Source organism: Halictus rubicundus, chromosome 8 (genome assembly GCF_050948215.1).
Source record: "Halictus rubicundus isolate RS-2024b chromosome 8, iyHalRubi1_principal, whole genome shotgun sequence".
Taxonomy (NCBI): Eukaryota; Metazoa; Arthropoda; class Insecta; order Hymenoptera; family Halictidae; genus Halictus; species Halictus rubicundus.
The window spans coordinates 8192893-8210804 of NC_135156.1; the positions used below are offsets into that span (position 1 = coordinate 8192893).

A 17912-nucleotide genomic window follows, 5' to 3' on the forward strand; every position below is an offset into this window, starting at 1 on the left:
AGAATATAGTGCTTCATCCTATACACACAGAGCCGTCCGTTAAACGCGCAAATGCGCATTTCTGTGTGTTTTGTATCGTAAAATATGCGTTTACCTGCAGCGGCGTTTCATATTCATTAAGAGCACAGCTAGTTTTTACACGGTGCGCGCCGTAACAATGCAACGCTTCCCATTCGCTGCACAGTGAAGTGCGAAACGCGAATTTTCTTTCGCATAACAAATAATCTGGCCGTCTCAGTGTCCAAGGAAAATAGTCAATTTTATGCGCGTTTGCTTTAAAACAGAGGAAAGTTCTGTTCCACTACATTAACATTAAGTGTAACAAGCTGCATGTACGCGCGGCACCTACTTAAAAAGCGCATTCGAAATGTACGGCCTTGACCGAAAAGTTTTCGCAGCCGTAAAATCATTTCCCAGAGGTTTCGCCAATGTTACATGAAACTTATTCCCCCGATCTGCGAAAGTAACCTACAAGAAAGACAATATACAGTGAGGAGCAAAACTGAACACACATACGACATTTTAACAAAAATAATTTTTTATTCAATATTTGTATGTAGAATACAAAAGAAACAAAATACTTGGTATTGTCTACAATCTTTTGGCTTTTCAAAACAAACTTAACATTTGTGATATTATTATTATTATTTCGCTTCATGCAATTTTTTTTTTCGTGTAGTCGGTTTTGCACCGCACTAAGATTCTCGGGATTAGGAACTGTAAACACAGATTTTGTAAACGACTTGGTAGTCCATCACGGTCAATGCCACGACCAGGAGTGCAGTAGTTATTAGTTTATCGTTGTTCATGCGTCAACACGCATCAATATAACATCATGAAGCAATTATCTAAAGATATGAAGAATAATATCATTTTCCAATTAAAATCGAGTTTATCAACGCGAGTAATTGCTAGGAAATTTGTCGTCTATCAGGGAGTTGTACATAAGATACGGAAAAAATACTGTAGTAAAGTCCCTGCATCTTTTGGAGGCCGTCCAAAATTATTATCTTGTCAGGAGAAGAGAAGATTGACGAGATACATTACTTCAGAAATTACAACGACGGCATCAATGGCTGCAAAGTTATTCGAAAGCGATGTTGGAAAGAAAATTAGTGGGTGGACGGCTCGAAGGGCATCAACAGGCCCGTCTGAATTTTGCAAGAAAATATTTAAGCTGGAATATAGAGCAATGGAAAAAAGTAATTTTTTCCGACGAATCTAAAATCAATCGATTTTCATCGGATGGACGTTCTTGGTGTTGGAAGAAGCAAGGCGAACCTCGTTTACAGCGTCATGTGAAGCAAACAATAAAATTTGGTGGTGGTTCACTTATGGTGTGGGGATGAATTACGTAGTACGGTGTAGGTTCACTACATCGAATGGAAGGTACGGTGAACCAGTACACGTATAAGGATATTTTAGAAAAAAATTTACTGGAAACAATTGAAAATATGCCGGTACCAGAGTGTGATGTCGTATTCCAACAGGACAACGCTCCTGGGCATTGTGCGAAGAGCGTAAAGAATTTCAAACCATGGAATGGCCTTCTCAAAGTCCAGACATAAAGCCGATTGAAAATGTCTCGGCATACTTAAAAATGAAGTTACAGAATAAATATAGTGCTCCCCCAACAACGATAACTGATTTGTGGCAAAGAGTGCAGGAACAGTGGTATTCTATTACACCAGAATATTGCGAAAATGTAGTATTAAGTATGCCTAAACGTATTCAGGAAATTACCAAGGTTAAAGGTTCATGGACGAAATATTAAGTGTACGAAAATCTGAAATGTTTACTCAAAATTAGTTGCGGTGCAAAACCGACTACACGAAAAATAATAATATCACAAATGTTAAGTTCGTTTTGAAAAGCCAAAAGATTGTAGATAATACCAAGTATTTTGTTTCGTTTGTATTCTACATGCAAATATTGAATAAAAAATTATTTTTGTTAAAATGTCGTATGTGTGTTCAGTTTTGCTCCTTGCTGTAGATGTTCCCAATGAAATAAAACGAATAACATTTCTCCGTTTTGGAGGAAAAAGCGAACTTGAAAATTCGTCGGTTGCGTGTGCCGTCGAATAGGAATCGGCTGGCGCGTCTGATCATGGCCGACCAATTCTACTTGTCGTAGGACACGCGATCCCGTCCGACTTTCGAGCTCAATTTTCTCCGAAACGAAGCGTCGATTGAAAAAATGTTGTTCGTTCTTTTTGTCTTGTCTTTGCCTGGTGCTCGCTTGTACCCGGTTCCGATACACCTGTACACCAGGTAACCGAACGAAACTCGAGCCTCGAAACAATATCACAGCTGTTAACTGGCATCCCCTGCGCCCGTGGAGCATCTGCGGGATGATCGTGCGTTAATAATCGGAGGGGGGCACTAATTCCCATGCAATTATTCGGATTGAGCCATTCAGCTCTTTCTCTCTCTGTCTCTAGGTCGCGGTAATTAAGATGCCCCGATAGATTCCATCGTGCTTGCGACGGGTGTAGACCCGCGGAGTTACTAAAGAGTCCTCTCGGTGGCCAGCCGGTTCTATACAGTCGCTAGGTAAGAACGTAATCGCGATTCTTTTCCGCGAAGGAAGTGCTCGCTCGTCCTGGCTGTTGACAACGTGGCACCCATGTGTCCTTACACGTCGCGACCCTTCGAGCTAGACAATGAACCTACTCTTCATTCTGTCGATCCACGTGCCCACTCCAACAGGTAAATACACTTCGGAACGGTCGGGCCCATTATCCTCTTCCTAGTGTCGTTGCGGCTCCAATTCCCGCGGTTTATCGAGAGAAGAAAATTCCGGGCGAGGGGGGGCAACCGCCGGTGGCTGCCGGGAGACACACGGGATAGACGTGCAAGAGGAAGGCGAGAGAGAACCGCGCGTAAAGGGAAGATTAATCCGTTCCCGATAGATATTATGCCGTCATTTCTTTCTTCTCTGCTCCCTTTACACGCCCGCCACTTTCTTCCCGGTTCCTAACCACCGTCGCACAGTGCTCCGGAATCGTCAAGTGGGTACGCTAAATTCATATCTCTTTTAACACCAAACCTACCACGGTCGAAACCACCGGTTTTCTATTTCACAATTATTGATATTATAGAAACGTTTTTGTAGGGAATTACTGAATTGACTTCTTTATTTAACACTAGAACTACCGAGTCGTAATCACGACGGATGTCTATTGCTTTGTAATAATTACAAGACTACATTTATTCGAACCTCGTACCATTTTTATACTAACACGTACTTCAATGAAGAAGTTTATTGAAACATTTCTGATGGGAACATTTTTATAATTTCAGTAATTGTGAAGGAAAATATTAGGAAGCAGTTATTTTGACTGGCTCGGTAGTTCTAGTGTTAAGCACATATTATAATGAGAATCGTAGAAAGTTTAAGTAAATTTTAACCTTCTCCCTTCTATGGGATGTTGCACTTTTATGTTTTGTGCTTGCTAGGTTTAGTGTTAATTGCGCAGTATCTGTTATAAAGAATTCTGGGGGTTTTTCAGTTCGTAGAATCGGAATTATTATTCTTTTGATAATATAGAAAACTACCCTTACAGTGGGTGTTTTACCCTGTAAAATGTTCTAATTGATTTGAAACATAATTTTAGGCAAATAATCCCGTATAAACTCACCCACGAAACTGTGTAATTAAACAATCAAATTTATCAGACGTTTCAGTCTTTCGGAACTCGTTATAAGTGTTTTCAAATCAATATTAACCCTTAGCACTGGAATAGTGACTGTAAGGCACCACTAAAAATTGCCGTATCATTATTGAAAATATTTTTTACATTAATAAATTTCTTTGTATTTAATAAATTAACATCTCAGTATTGTACGAGTGAATTACACCATTTTCGTATGTATAACATGAAAAAAAATATATAGTTTTGGAGTTAAAATAGCTTCGAGTGCAAAGGGTTAAAAATACTAAACTTTGAAATAAATACCAAAGGACCAGTTTACAAAATATTACGTTGATATTGTGTCGAGCTTCACGCGTCGGAATGCGCTATACATTCGTGAAATCCGCAATCTAGCAATAAACAAAACATCGATTTCGTTATCGCTCGAATATAATCCTCTCGAGGACTACATTGTCTTTCTCGCGGGACGTCCTAAAGTACATACAATTACCGTCCAAATTAATTGTGCCGTAAACTTCGCGAATTATGATTCAGTACAACTGGGGTGGAAAAACGGGATGAAAGATTGCTCGCGGTGAACCGCTTATAAATTTAATTGTTAATAAAATATTGCTGCGCCGTGTGACGTTCGGGTGTTTCGAATGTTTTCGCAATCGGTTTTCAGGTGCAATACAAACGGTTATGCGAATGAAAGTAATCGCTCTGAGGAGCAACAATTCAGTTTCATACCTTTCTACTTCCTCTCTCTCCACAATAAATAATTGTAAATCAAATTCTTATATTAACATGCTAAGAATTATTTGTTTATGCAATTTCCAAGTTTGATAGACAAGTTTTAAGAAAGTGGAATGAAATAAAATTCTATTTTTAATGGCAATGGGCTTTGTAGATTCAAAAAAAAATAAATAAATAAATAAAACAGTACTTAATTTTATCGAATTTTATATTCCATCATTTTTTGAAAATTTTCATGAGTTTATAAACGCATAAAGATCCGCAGTCTAGTTATTACTAATACAACTGTTACCAATGCTGATTACTGATATAACTATTTCTAGTTTTGTTATTATTACTAATATAAATTTTTTTTGTTTTTTCTTATATATATATTATTTATATATTTTTTTTATTTATATATTTATATATATTTTTTATTTATATATTTATATATGTATATTTATTTTATTCGTGGATTTTGATGAAATGTACTGTCTCACGACGCTTTTATTTACGAATTCCAGAATGATTTTCCTGTTTTATTTTGAAAGTCCGTTTCTGGTTAACGTAAGCAGAACAGTAAACGAAAGTTTCATTTTGTATTTTTACATGCCCGATCTCGTATTCATGGTAGCGATAAATTGTTATGAATGCTCGCAAATATCCGCGGGTTGTTGGTAAGGTATTCCGTCAACGTTCCGGTGGAAATGTGCGAGAAAACACCATAGCAGTTTCTATTGCGCGTATCGGCCGTGTACCCCGACTATACATCACGAGCCCGGTTGCCTACGGTAGCGCACATAACGCGGCCATGCATCAATGGGCGGTATCTCGAAAAGCGTTTCGTCAATTTCATTCGTTGTAAACGGAAAGAAAGGTGGCTCGATACACACGGGACTGGGGGGGGGGGGGGCTCCGATGCTAATATTCGGGTGTGCATGTATATCGGCCGGGCACGGTCGATCGTTTTCACGGCAACGTTAAAACCATTAGTGTCGCAGGTGCAGCGATTTCGAGTTTGTTGAACCGTAGATAACGAGGCTCGGCAGAGATGGCGCGGGGGTGAGAAGGGTAATGACGTGTGATGCGATACGAATGACACGTGTAAAACGTGGCTGCGTAATGGGCACGCGTGTGTACCGCACAGTCATAATGCACTTAATGGACCCGACTCGTTACTCCGGCATGCGAAAGCAATTTTTACCCTGCCTCTCTGTTTTTGATCATCCTCGAAGCCTTCGCGTCGCCGCTATAATTAGCACTAGGGTAAGGGACCCGATTACTGTGGAGGTACCAATTGCCTATATTAATTACACTTATTCTTGAAGCATAATGAATATTTAAAAAAAGATATCACATTTTTTTAGAATTTTTGGAATTAAGTTTTTGTGGAATTTTTTTTTTTTTTTTGCTTTCAGCACAAGTGTAATTAATATAGGCACAGTAATTGGCACCTCCAACAGTAATTGAGTCCCTCAATTCAACTGCAAGTCGATTTACGATTATAGTGAAGAATGACAATTGAAAGAAATGAAATTTCACACTATTGTTTGTTAACAAAATTGTCCGATTTCGATATAGAGCTGAGTAGTTGCGATTAGGAGAAATCTGGTATAATGAAGTGATTCGCCTAAGCTCTTGCACTGTTTCGCCTTGTACATTAGCTAGCATCAGTTATGTAGTAGCATATAGCAAAGGAAATTACGTTACTCTACGGAGTAACAATGTGCAGCGCTGATTTAAAGCATCTGTTATTTACCTGTTAATAAGCTATGATGAAGACCAAACATATGTACACTGTATCGAACTTCGTCAATACGTTCTAATTAATAGAACTAAACTTCGTGCTGAAGCATTATTGAATGCATGGCAACACAGAGTCTATTGTAATCTGCAGTGCGAACCAAACGGTGCACCAACGAGTATAATCAAAATCGACCTGTGCGCACTTTCGTTCTGTTTTTTTTTTTCTAGAAACTACTTTTTAAACATTAAATAAATAAATAAAAATAATAATAAATGAGTTGGGGGAATATTAACTCTCCCAGTACTGAAGAATGATATATCGTTGTTGTACTCGCAAAATTATTTTTAAAACAGCTTCAATATTTTAATTTGGTTTAATTACAATCGGCATAAAAACTTAATTCATCAATTCTAAGAGGATCAAAAATGGACATTTGGGTAGTAGAAAATAGGTCTCTTTGGTGTCGCGCGTTCTGCTGAAGTTCAATTTTTCGACACTAAAAAGATAAGTTAAACAAATTATGAATAATCCTATTCAATGGTTATACGTATTCGGTCACGTAAAATTTATCTTTTTCCTCAGGTGGCCCGAGATTATTCATTTATTACTTCACGTTATTACTTTTGGTTTATTGTCCGGGTACATTTTATTCCAGATACGGTCAGAAGCACTCGTACATCGGCTGCACATAAAAGTAATTCCATTTTTAACATTCTGAACGAAATAAAGGTACCAGATGTCACAATAGCTACGCGCAATCCATTCTGCGCTATTCTTCTCCCTCGCCATCACCGTTCTGGCGTTTCGTACAATATCCGCAAAATCAATCTCCTTTATGTTTCTTATTTCGGTAAGAAATACAAACTCCGAAAATGAAAGTACCTCAGATTTTGTAATGAAAAGCAACGTCTATGCCATTCTGTTTATGCTTAAAATCGAGCAAAGTGTAATTTCGTGACCATTTACCATCACTTTCTGTGGCGGTTCAATGATTATCGACCACTTTTAAAGCTCTGTTCTGTTTCGTGGGTTATGATCGCATCGTGCTTTCAACAAAATTGACATCAAGAAATTACACAGAAATTCTTCAGTTCATACGAAAAGTCGGAGTAATAATTTCCAATATTCTAATATTTTTAATTTACGAATATTGAGATTGTAAAGACGCATCCACGAGGAATTATTTAACAAGTTGATTTCTTTGGGTATATGCTATTAAAAAAAAATGGCTAAAAATTTGGGCAGCACATTCCTGTTATTTTTATAAAGTGATGTAAAATAGTCAGTTTTAAGTGGGCCTAGTGTTAGAGGCGAATGCACGAGATTTTCGAAAAGTGGGTAAAGGGCATGTTCCCCGGCGACCAACTATTTCTCGAAGCCTAATATCGTTAAACTTGACACGGTGGTAAGAGCGTGGGCGCGAAAGCGGTGGTTAAGGTAACGATAGGTTGTAATTGTACGTGTTTTCTGCCACGGGGTACCGTTAATATAAGTGGACAGGGACGTTTACTCGATTCTAGATGCAATCAATGTTTCTACTGTGGAGCCCGGTAATTTCTCGAACGACCGAACAGTCGAAAAATCCACAATTGAATTATTATCATTATTTATGAAGTCGACGATACCCCCTCCCCTCCCCCCTCCTCTCACCCCGCGTTCCCAACGCATATCCACCGACCGTTATTCCCTGCATATTGGCGCGTGGAATGTAAATGGCTGACATGAACTCTTTACACGTACTGTACACCGCGTGTCATATTGGTGTTTCGCGATTAAACAATTATGATCCGTTAGCCCGTCCAAGGAATTGTTTAATATGGACGTCGCCACGGTCGCAGCAATGTACGGACTGCGCTCACGCAGTTTGCATTTTTATGGTCGAGCCACCTGTGACGAAGCGGTATTTATTTCTTTTTTTTTCTGCGAATTAATAATAGAACTAAACGGACGAATGTGGGGCTTTGTACTACTAACAAGCATTTATTCGGGTTTCCTACAATTTTTATTATAATTAGACTGCGGATCGTATAGAATTATTAATATGGAATTATTATTTGAATTATTAAATATTATAAATATGTAATTATTATCTGAATTATTATTAGTATTGCCATGCGAATCAAGTTGGAAATTATTGGAAAATGGAATATTACATCAAGTCACCTTATATTAATACTAATAATTCGATGACTATCAAAAGAGAGCGTTGAAAATTCCTAGTTTATTCTTCTCCGTTTTAGTATGCCACTTACTAATTTCTGCCATTATGACTTTCTCAGTAATTTCCTCTAAACAGACTTCATTAACTAATTTCGTATAAATCATTGAAATATCTTCATATACGAAGTTAACACATTTATGCTGTTTCTATGTTCGTGTTAATATCGATGTGTTTTTTTATTTGACAGAAATATCCGTTTCCCATAAGAATTATTATTTGGATATCTCGAGAAAAAGTGTATATCTAAGAGAATTTTTATGCAGGCAACAGCAAATCTAGAACACGCATCGTTTATGATAAACCAGAAACCGATAAGATTAACGCTTCTTGCCGGCCATCTTTTATTCACGCGCGCCTAGATAATCCGTACGTGTTGCGTATGCATAATGATTCTATTTACTTTAGCACTGCGGGCAATAAATAAACACTGGCTGATTAAAATCACGGCTGCATATGCGAGCAGGAATTTATTATTCCGACGGCGCCCTTAAGATTTCGCGACATTTTATGCGACGGTTAAATGCAACCTTTCGCGTAATTCAAAACTTTTCCCCTCCTTTTTGCACGGTTTGCAAATGGCACTAGCGCAAAACGACCGCTTTAAATTACAACTTACGCTAGATTTCCGCCGGAGGTATTTTGTTACAGAATTTGTAAATAAGGGGTGCAAGCTAAACTCGAAAAAGATGAAATAATGAAAATGGTTAAAAGATGAATAATAATAATAACTTAATGTTCGTAATGTGGAATATTCGTAATATTTGTGGATTTATACGAAATTTTACTATCTCACACTATTTCCCATTACGACGGAGACGAATATTAAATATCATTTTTTAAAGTACATTTTGAAGGTAAAGGGTTATAGGTAGACTGCGGATATTTATGCAAAACAAAAATTGCCCGTGTCGATCCACGGAAGCAGAAGTTTTCACTTTTCAATCGTTTTAATGTTTAATTCTTTAATGTTCTTACAGTTTTGTATTTGACCATTTCATGTCCGCCGTAAATGCATAAAATCCGCAGTCTAGTTGCAAGTAAAATAGTTATGAAAGCGACTCCCGAATTATGTGAGCGCGCCGCGTATTTTTAACGATGTCGCGACGAACGGCGCAGCGATAAAAGTTAATGACAAAGGCGTTTTGTTCATTGACGCCCGATCGATGGCAACATTAGCGCCGGCGCGGTGTCACGCGACCTTCGGTTTCCCTCTTCTTTCTGGATCGTGTCCAAGCCACCAGGAATTGGAGAGTTTGCTTCCTCACAATGCGGTGTCACTGCGGTGTCACATTATGCAAAGCATTCCATTCTACGAAGGCCATAGAATCCACGGGAACTTGACACCTAACTATTCGTATCTCTTGCGACGTCGACGACGACGACGACGACGACAACGACGCTGACGACGATGACGACGACGTTGTTGTGCGGATTCCCATGTCAGCGACGTCGTCCAACAATTCGTTGTCATCGTTCCACTACTGCCATCCCCTTCGCCAAGCTCCGATGTGTTCGCCAACTTTGCTCCGGGTTATCCTAATCGTTTAGGAGTCTCTCTCTCTCTCTCTTGCGACGTGGGAAAGTAGGGTGAACTTTGACCGTTTTTGACGGGAAAGGAAGGGGGATAAGGTATCTGGTATCGAAAAATCATTATAAGGCACATTAACCTGTCCGACACTAATCCAGTCAGACTTTTATGGAATTTTTTTGTTCTGCGGAATTCTTTTTTTTTCACTTTCATTAATCAATGAATCATTCGTAAAAGATCCGCAATCTAGCTACGAACGTGAAAACACTTCACGATATTTCAAAAATTCAGCTATTTCAGTTGAACTAAACATTAAATGCGACATATACCCTCCCTATCGTAACTGTCAAAATTGTATTCCCGCCATTGGTCCCCTGGAACCAGTCGAGAGGCAAACGCGACGAACGAGCCACCCAGGGGTCGAGTATCGGTGAGACTCGTGCAAACGAAGCAAATATTGCAACTTTTCCAATTTTTTATGCTTTTTGTGGAACTTTCACCGTCGTGTTCGCCCCGTGTTTTTAATTAAAGTGACACCGACATAATTGCGATTATAATTACTCGGGTAATGAGAGATTAAAGTTTCAGGCTTGAAAGGGGACAGCGAATGAAAAGAAAGAGAAGCAGAGAAGCTCTTTCTTTTTCAATCGCTACCTACGTTCAGCACGCTACAAAGGATGCAGCATCTCTACGATAACTGTCGCTCGGCAGACCCGACGATGCGACGATTACCGAGATTCTACGATATTGTGGGATCGGGACCCTCTAAACCAAATATATTTCTCTATATATGTCGCCGAGGCCTGGATGATAAACGTCGCAGAATTATCCCCACTACTGCGGGGTGTACCCCATGAGGGGTCACGACCCTCGAGAGGCCTGGGACGCCGAGGAGTGTAAACATAACACGGCTCGGGTGATGTCTCCTAGACGATACACGACGCTGACAAGACCGGTGTTGTTGACATATATCGAGAAATCAGTGTACGTATGGAGATTAGGGAAAGCCGACCGTGTGCTGAGCAGTTGATCAGCCATGAATCGCGAGGTACGGATTCGAGTATCTCTGTGGCCCCGTTTTCCCCTAAAATCCAACAGTATCGACGGCTTTGGTCAGATTCCGTCACCGAAACTGCTGTATCGTTGGTCAGCTTCTCCCGTTCTCTCTCTCTCTCTCTCTCGGTAATTATCGCGTGCGAGACCCGTATAATGGACGTCTGACCATGTGAGTAGCCCCGGTCTACAGTGCTGTAGGTCAGTGTACCGGTTTGACGCTTGATACACATCTATGGGAACGAACGTACATACGTGCGCACACACGCATGTACACACGGGCGCGCGCGTACACGTATATATACCAAACAACACAGCAGAGTTCTTCGGCTGCGTTATCGTTACCGGTGTGTCTGACCTGCTCATTGTTGCTGTCGGCAGCGTTGTTCCGTCGTTATATCGTGGTCGCCGTGCCGAGGGTATACCGGCGACACGGTTGTTCATTACGCCGATGTTACCCGCGGTACCAGCGGAACGCTCTTTCCGCGTGCGCACGATGCGTTAGAAACGGAAATAGGAACGTTCAATTCCGCTGATAGGCAGGTGGATGTGCTCTGTCAACCGTCGAGGGGGAATTCGCTAATTAGATTTGCGGGTTTGATACTTCGCGCGAAGGCTTTCGGGAGGTTGTCATACAACCGTTTCGTGGGTGATTTGTAGCCCCGGCTGAGTAGTTTATGGTGATTCCGAAAGTTGAGCGGAACGGCGATCGGTGTCGAGATAATTACCGATGATTGAAGATTTCTGGTACGTCCGGCGACGTCTAATCTGCGACGGGAAATTTCTATCTCTAGTAGCATGCTTCGGTTTCACTGGGCGAGTACAGTGTTCACTCTATATATGTCCGAAATGCCTAAAAGTCCCAGAACTATCCCCACTACTGCGGGGTATACCCCGTGAGGGGCCAAGGAGCTCGAAAGACCTCGCCGAGGAGTGTATGGTCGCGTGGATCACAGAATAGTATCTCCTGGCTGATGTGTGTCCGTGGCTAGACCCGTGTTTTGTGACATATATCGAGTAAACATTGAGTATTGAAATGTTGGGTCGGTTTTGATGGAAATCGTGCCAGACATTAGTTCTTAGAAAAATATTCGGTACCACACCTTCTTTCATCGGTCATAGCCCACGTCAACCCTTATGTCAGTACCCACTTTCAATTTCTCTTCTTCTTTGATATCACTGATGACAAATAGTAAGATTATTATAAATATTTATGTCCTCGAGCGATGACAACTTAATTCATATTGGAGGCGTATCCGTTGAAACTATGAAATTATTTCGGCACCTGACCAGAAGTCAACTTTTTTGAAAATAAATATCTTAAAAATAAGAGGATGCCTACTAACTCCTGGAAATTTGGACGAGCACACACTCGTCAGCATATTTCTGCAACGTGTCTTCGTGTCTCCTATATTTTACCAATGACCTTGTCGATCGACCACATCTTCAATATAAACGTCGTCGGGTCTCCGCAGCTTCTTATTTCCGTCTCCTTTTTTTTTTTTTACGAAAGCGTTCGTTAGCTCCACGGAACTGTCTCTGTTTGACTAATCGAAGCATGTTCCCAGAATATTAACACGTTCCTAAACCCGACCACGAGTTTCTCAGTTCTGAAATTTCCTGGCATAATTGCAATTAGAGATAGTTAAGCTTTCACGGTAAGTTACAGAGACGGTTGCACCGAGTTATCGGGGATTAGGGCCAAGGTGGCCGTACCTGGCCACAGGGCGTCGACGATTGGTACGCCTGACAGCCTCGCAAAGTATCTAGCGGAAACGGAATCCACGTGAACTTAACAAGTTACCAACTCATCGCCTTGATCGGCTGGATAATCTGGCTTCTTGCGTAGCTTCGATTCCCCGAAGGGTTTCGTATAATTGCTCTAAATAACAGTCTTCGACGAGGTTGTTGATCGGATCGGTAAAAATCATGCTTGACGAAATCTGTCGCTTTAAGAGCCAACGGTAGTCACGTGACTTTTGCAGAGTCAGTAGGTCGGTAACTGCTGTATAATTTCACAGACGAGTCTTAAGTCTGTGATTAAACTTGTCACATTTTTTGCTCTGGGATATCGATATTATGAATTCTGACGTCAGAAACGTGCTTCAAGTTTTCGTCCTTATTTCGCAGAGAATCAAGACAAAATATAGCTCAATTTGTAGCTGGAGATATTTTCTAGTGCGCGCTGCTTTCGATTTTATCCAGAAAACTCATCCAATGGCATAAAAATGCTTGGATTCCACGGCAAGCACATCGTCAATTTTTGGCCTACTTCTAACGCTTATACACTCGCCGAAATTTCTATAAAGTCACTGTGTTTTGTAATGAATTCTTATAATTATACCATTACCAATGAAAAATTTGTATTTGGTAGCATTTCGGGATTACTGTTGGAATGTTCAAATTATGCGCCATTCCAGAAAATTCGTGGACCTTCTTTCGTTCTAGTTTCTTTTGTTTTTGACCGCTGTATTCAGAGAGTGTGTGTCCTTTTCGTTTGTCTCTTGTACGACGCGCGCGTATTTATTTTTCTTTATATGTATCCAATATGTAAAACTAACATTATTCAAAATAAAACTAACAGGTTATGGGCCCAGGAGACCCTGAAGACTCAAAGTCAGGTAGTACATATGAGTAATTAAATGTGCGAATAGTGACCGAAAAAAAAAGTAAGGTTATCCTACGTGCCACGTGTTCGACAAAAAGAATCGAAAATGAATATTGCTAAGGTAGACCAAGTTCAGAAATTAAATTCTGCAAATTACGATACATGGAAAATCCAAATGAAGAGCATACTTCGCTACAATGGATTATGGGGGTACGTAGATGGAAGCGTTACAAAACCTGCAGAGAACTACCAGGCATGGACTATAAACGATGAGAAAGCTCTGGATTCGATTATCCTCAGCGTACAACCTGACCAATACAACTATGTCAAAAGGGCAGAAACCTCTGCAGATGCATGGCAAGTATTGAAAGAAAAATATGAATCTAAAAGCCCAATGAGGCAATGCGTTTTGTTTAAGCAGTTGTACCGTCTAAAGAAAGCTTCAAATCAAAGCATGACACAGTTCATAAATGAATTTATGAACATAGCGGAACAACTAGAGGAATGTGAGCTAAAATTGCCAGAAAATCTATTATCTATTTGGTTGTTGAATTCATTGCCTCATGAATATGAAACTTTGTGTATAGCAATTGAATCAAGAGAGCAAATGCCACCCTTAGAAGAATTAAGAAACAAGATACTCGAAGAGGAGTCAAGACGAGCTGAGAATACAAGGGAACACGAAGGAGGCGCAGAAGAAGCACTACTGTCGAGTAGAGGTAATTCATATAAGAAAGGTACACACAAAAGCACTACACACAATGAACAAGGAAAGAAGTTTGAAGTTAAGTGTTTTACATGTGGTAAAGTAGGACACATTGCTAGAAATTGCAGATCAAAAGCAAAATTAGGAAATAAGAGAATGACACAGGATGCATTTACAGCCACTGCTTTCAGCACTACCACACGAAGAGCAGGAGTTTGGTGCTTGGATAGCGGAGCAAGTACACATATGTGCTACGATGAAAAGAAGTTCCACAATCTGGACAACAATGAGAAAACGAGAATTTATACAGCAGCAGAAGATAGCATTAATTCGCAGGGACAGGGAGAAATAAACATAAATATAAAAACTCCCAAAGAAACAAAAAGTATCAAATTACAGCAAGCAATGTATGTTCCAGAATTTAAAAGCAACTTATTATCTGTGTCGAGTATTACAAGCAATGGATATTCTGTGGTGTTTTATGAAAATCATGCACTCGTGAGACGCAAAGATGGATCAACAGTAATGAAAGCAACGATGGAAGATGGCTTGTATGTGATAAAAGAACAGCAAGTGCAATCGGCTATGATCTCTCAACAGTGCAATAAGAATCTAATGAAATGGCATCAAAGAATGGGCCACTTGAATTTCGAGGATTTAAGAAAACTTAAAAAGAAAGAAATTGTAGATGGACTGAGAGACGAATTGTGTTTGAAAAATGAAAACCCAGTATGTGAAGTATGCATGAAGGCAAAAATTCATCAGCAACCTTTCAGGCAATCAACAAGAAGAGAAAACGACGTCTTAGATTTAATACATACCGATATTTGTGGGCCATTTAAAACCTGTTCGCTAGGGGGAGCGAAATACTTTGCAACCTTTATTGACGACAAAAGTAGATACATTGAGGTAGCAATTTTGAAGAAAAAGTCTGACATCTTCGAAGCATTTAAAGAGTATAAAGCTCGCGTTGAAAAGCAGACAGGGCGTCAAATAAAGAAGATTCGAAGTGACAATGCCAAAGAATACCTATCTCGCAATTTCAATGAGTTTTTAAAACAAGAAGGTATTCAAAGAGAGTTGAGTGTGGAATACACACCGCAACAAAACGGCGTGGCTGAGCGCGCAAATCAGACGCTAGTAGAAATGGCGCGTTGTATGTTGTTGCAATCTAATTTACCATACGAGTTGTGGGCTGAGGCGGTGTGCGCAGCCGCATACATTAGGAATAGATGCCCAACCAAGGCGTTAAACGATGCAACTCCTATTGAAATATGGACCAAAAGGAAGCCATACGTAGGATATTTTAGAACATTCGGAAGCCGAACTATTGCACTCAATAAAAATAACAGAGGAAACAAGTTCGCAGCAAGAGGAGAAGAATACATTTTAGTCGGATATTCTCAGGAAGCAAAAGCTTATAGATTATGGAAAAAGGGAACAAACCAAGTAGTGAAACGAAGAGATGTACGTTTCATAGAAGAAATTCCAGAATCAACGAACTTCGAAAAGGAGAAGCAACCAGAATCTGAACTGGAACATTTGACCTACGATATGATTGAGAATTCGAAAGAGCCCATGTATGAGGACCTGGACAAGGAAGAAGAGCAGCATGAAATGATAAATGAAGACAACTATAAAGATGATCCTGAAGATTCTCAAGAAGAAGAGGAAGAAACAGCAAGAGAAGAACAGGAAATTAATCAAATGTTGGAACCTACCCCACGAAACAGAGGTTGCGGACGACCGAAATTGGAAAGAACCGGACGGCGTGGTAGACCGCGAAAATTGTATCATAGCGCTAATGTTGCAAAATGTCACGAATGCAAAGTACCGAAAACGGTTGAGGAGGCGATGCGCTCGTCAGAAAAATCATTCTGACTAGAAGCTATGGAGTCTGAGTTCAACACTCTAAAGGGCAACAATACCTGGAGTTTGGTAAGTAGACCGTCGAATAAAAAGGTTATAAAGAATAAATGGGTTTACAGGATAAAGCGAAACCAGGATGGAAGTATTCAAAAATTTAAAGCCAGGTTAGTTGCACGCGGAGACCAACAAATACCAGGACAGGATTATGACGAGACGTTTGCGCCTGTAGCAAGATTTGAGATGTTGAGAGCACTTTTGGCTATAAGTGTTGAAAATGAAATGTTTGTCCATCATATGGATGTCGTTTCGGCCTATACGCAGGCTGAGTTGTCCGATGAGATATACATGGAACAGCCAATATTATTTGTAAGGAAAGGACAAGAAGATAAAGTATGTAAGTTACAGAAATCATTGTATGGATTAAAACAGGCAGGTCGCGAATGGTATAGTAAATTAAATAAGTATATGATAAGTATTAACTTTATTAAGTCCGAAATAAATCCGTGTGTATACGTTGATAACTCAAATGGAAGTGATGTTATAATAATAATCTACGTAGACGACTTGCTAATAGCCTCTGCTGATTTTAAGAAGTTAAAAGTTGTAAAAGACTTACTAAAGAAGCAATTCGCCATGAATGATTTAGGGCCAGTATCAAATATCTTAGGCATTCGCGTTGAAAGACAAGGTCAAAAGGGTAAGATAAAGTTAAATCAAAGTTTGTATATAGAAGATTTACTTGAGCGATTTAATATGAAAAATTGTAAAACTGCGAATACACCTCTAGAAGCTAATGTGAACCAACAGGTAAAAGATTTGAAACCACCAACAGATTCGGAAATCGACGAAATGAAAGAAAAACCATATCGGCAATTAGTGGGAAGCTTATTGTATTTAGCAAATACAACTAGACCAGATATAATGTTTGCGGTAAATTTTCTATGTCGTTTTTGCGAAAACTCAAGAATTATACACTGGAAAATGGCAAAGCACGTATTAAGATATCTGCGAGGGACATGTGATTATAGTATTAAGTACGAAAAGACAAATAAGTTATTACAAGCGTATGTAGATTCTGATTGGGGTGGAAATCTTGAGGATAGACATTCGAGTTCCGGATTTGTGACGTTTTTGGGTGGAGCACCGATAAGCTGGGCGACGAAAAAGCAAAAATGTGTCGCGCTTTCCACCATGGAATCGGAATACATAGCCCTCTCGGAAGTAACGAAAGAGATTGTATACTTGCGAGAGTTATTGAAGCATATGAAGCAGTCCAAATTTGTTTCCAAAGAGACACAAGTATATTGCGACAATCAAAGTGCAATCGCGTTGTGTACGAATAATATATATCATGCTAGAAGTAAACACATCGACATACGATTTCATTTTTCTAGAGAGGCCCAGGAACAAGGGCATATTAAGGTTGAATATAAACCTACGAATGACATGGCAGCTGATATACTGACGAAATCACTGCCAAAACTGAAACATGTAAAATGCGTTGAATTGTTGAAACTATGTAATTGAGAGCTTAAAGCTTATTTGTAAGACATGTAACTTGCGAATAGAATTATTCTGCGTCGGCCCACGAATTAGGGGGAGTGTTGGAATGTTCAAATTATGCGCCATTCCAGAAAATTCGTGGACCTTCTTTCGTTCTAGTTTCTTTTGTTTTTGACCGCTGTATTCAGAGAGTGTGTGTCTTTTTCGTTTGTCTCTTGTACGACGCGCGCGTATTTATTTTTCTTTATATGTATCCAATATGTAAAACTAACATTATTCAAAATAAAACTAACAATTACATA

General features: G+C 39.6%; 1 protein-coding gene across 3 annotated transcripts in view; it reads left to right on the forward strand.

Moving 5' to 3' along the window:
- Positions 1-17912, forward strand: part of LOC143356064 (CCR4-NOT transcription complex subunit 6-like) — a 585211-nt gene that overhangs the window by 383887 nt on the left and 183412 nt on the right. The gene's annotated exons all lie outside the window — the stretch shown is intronic.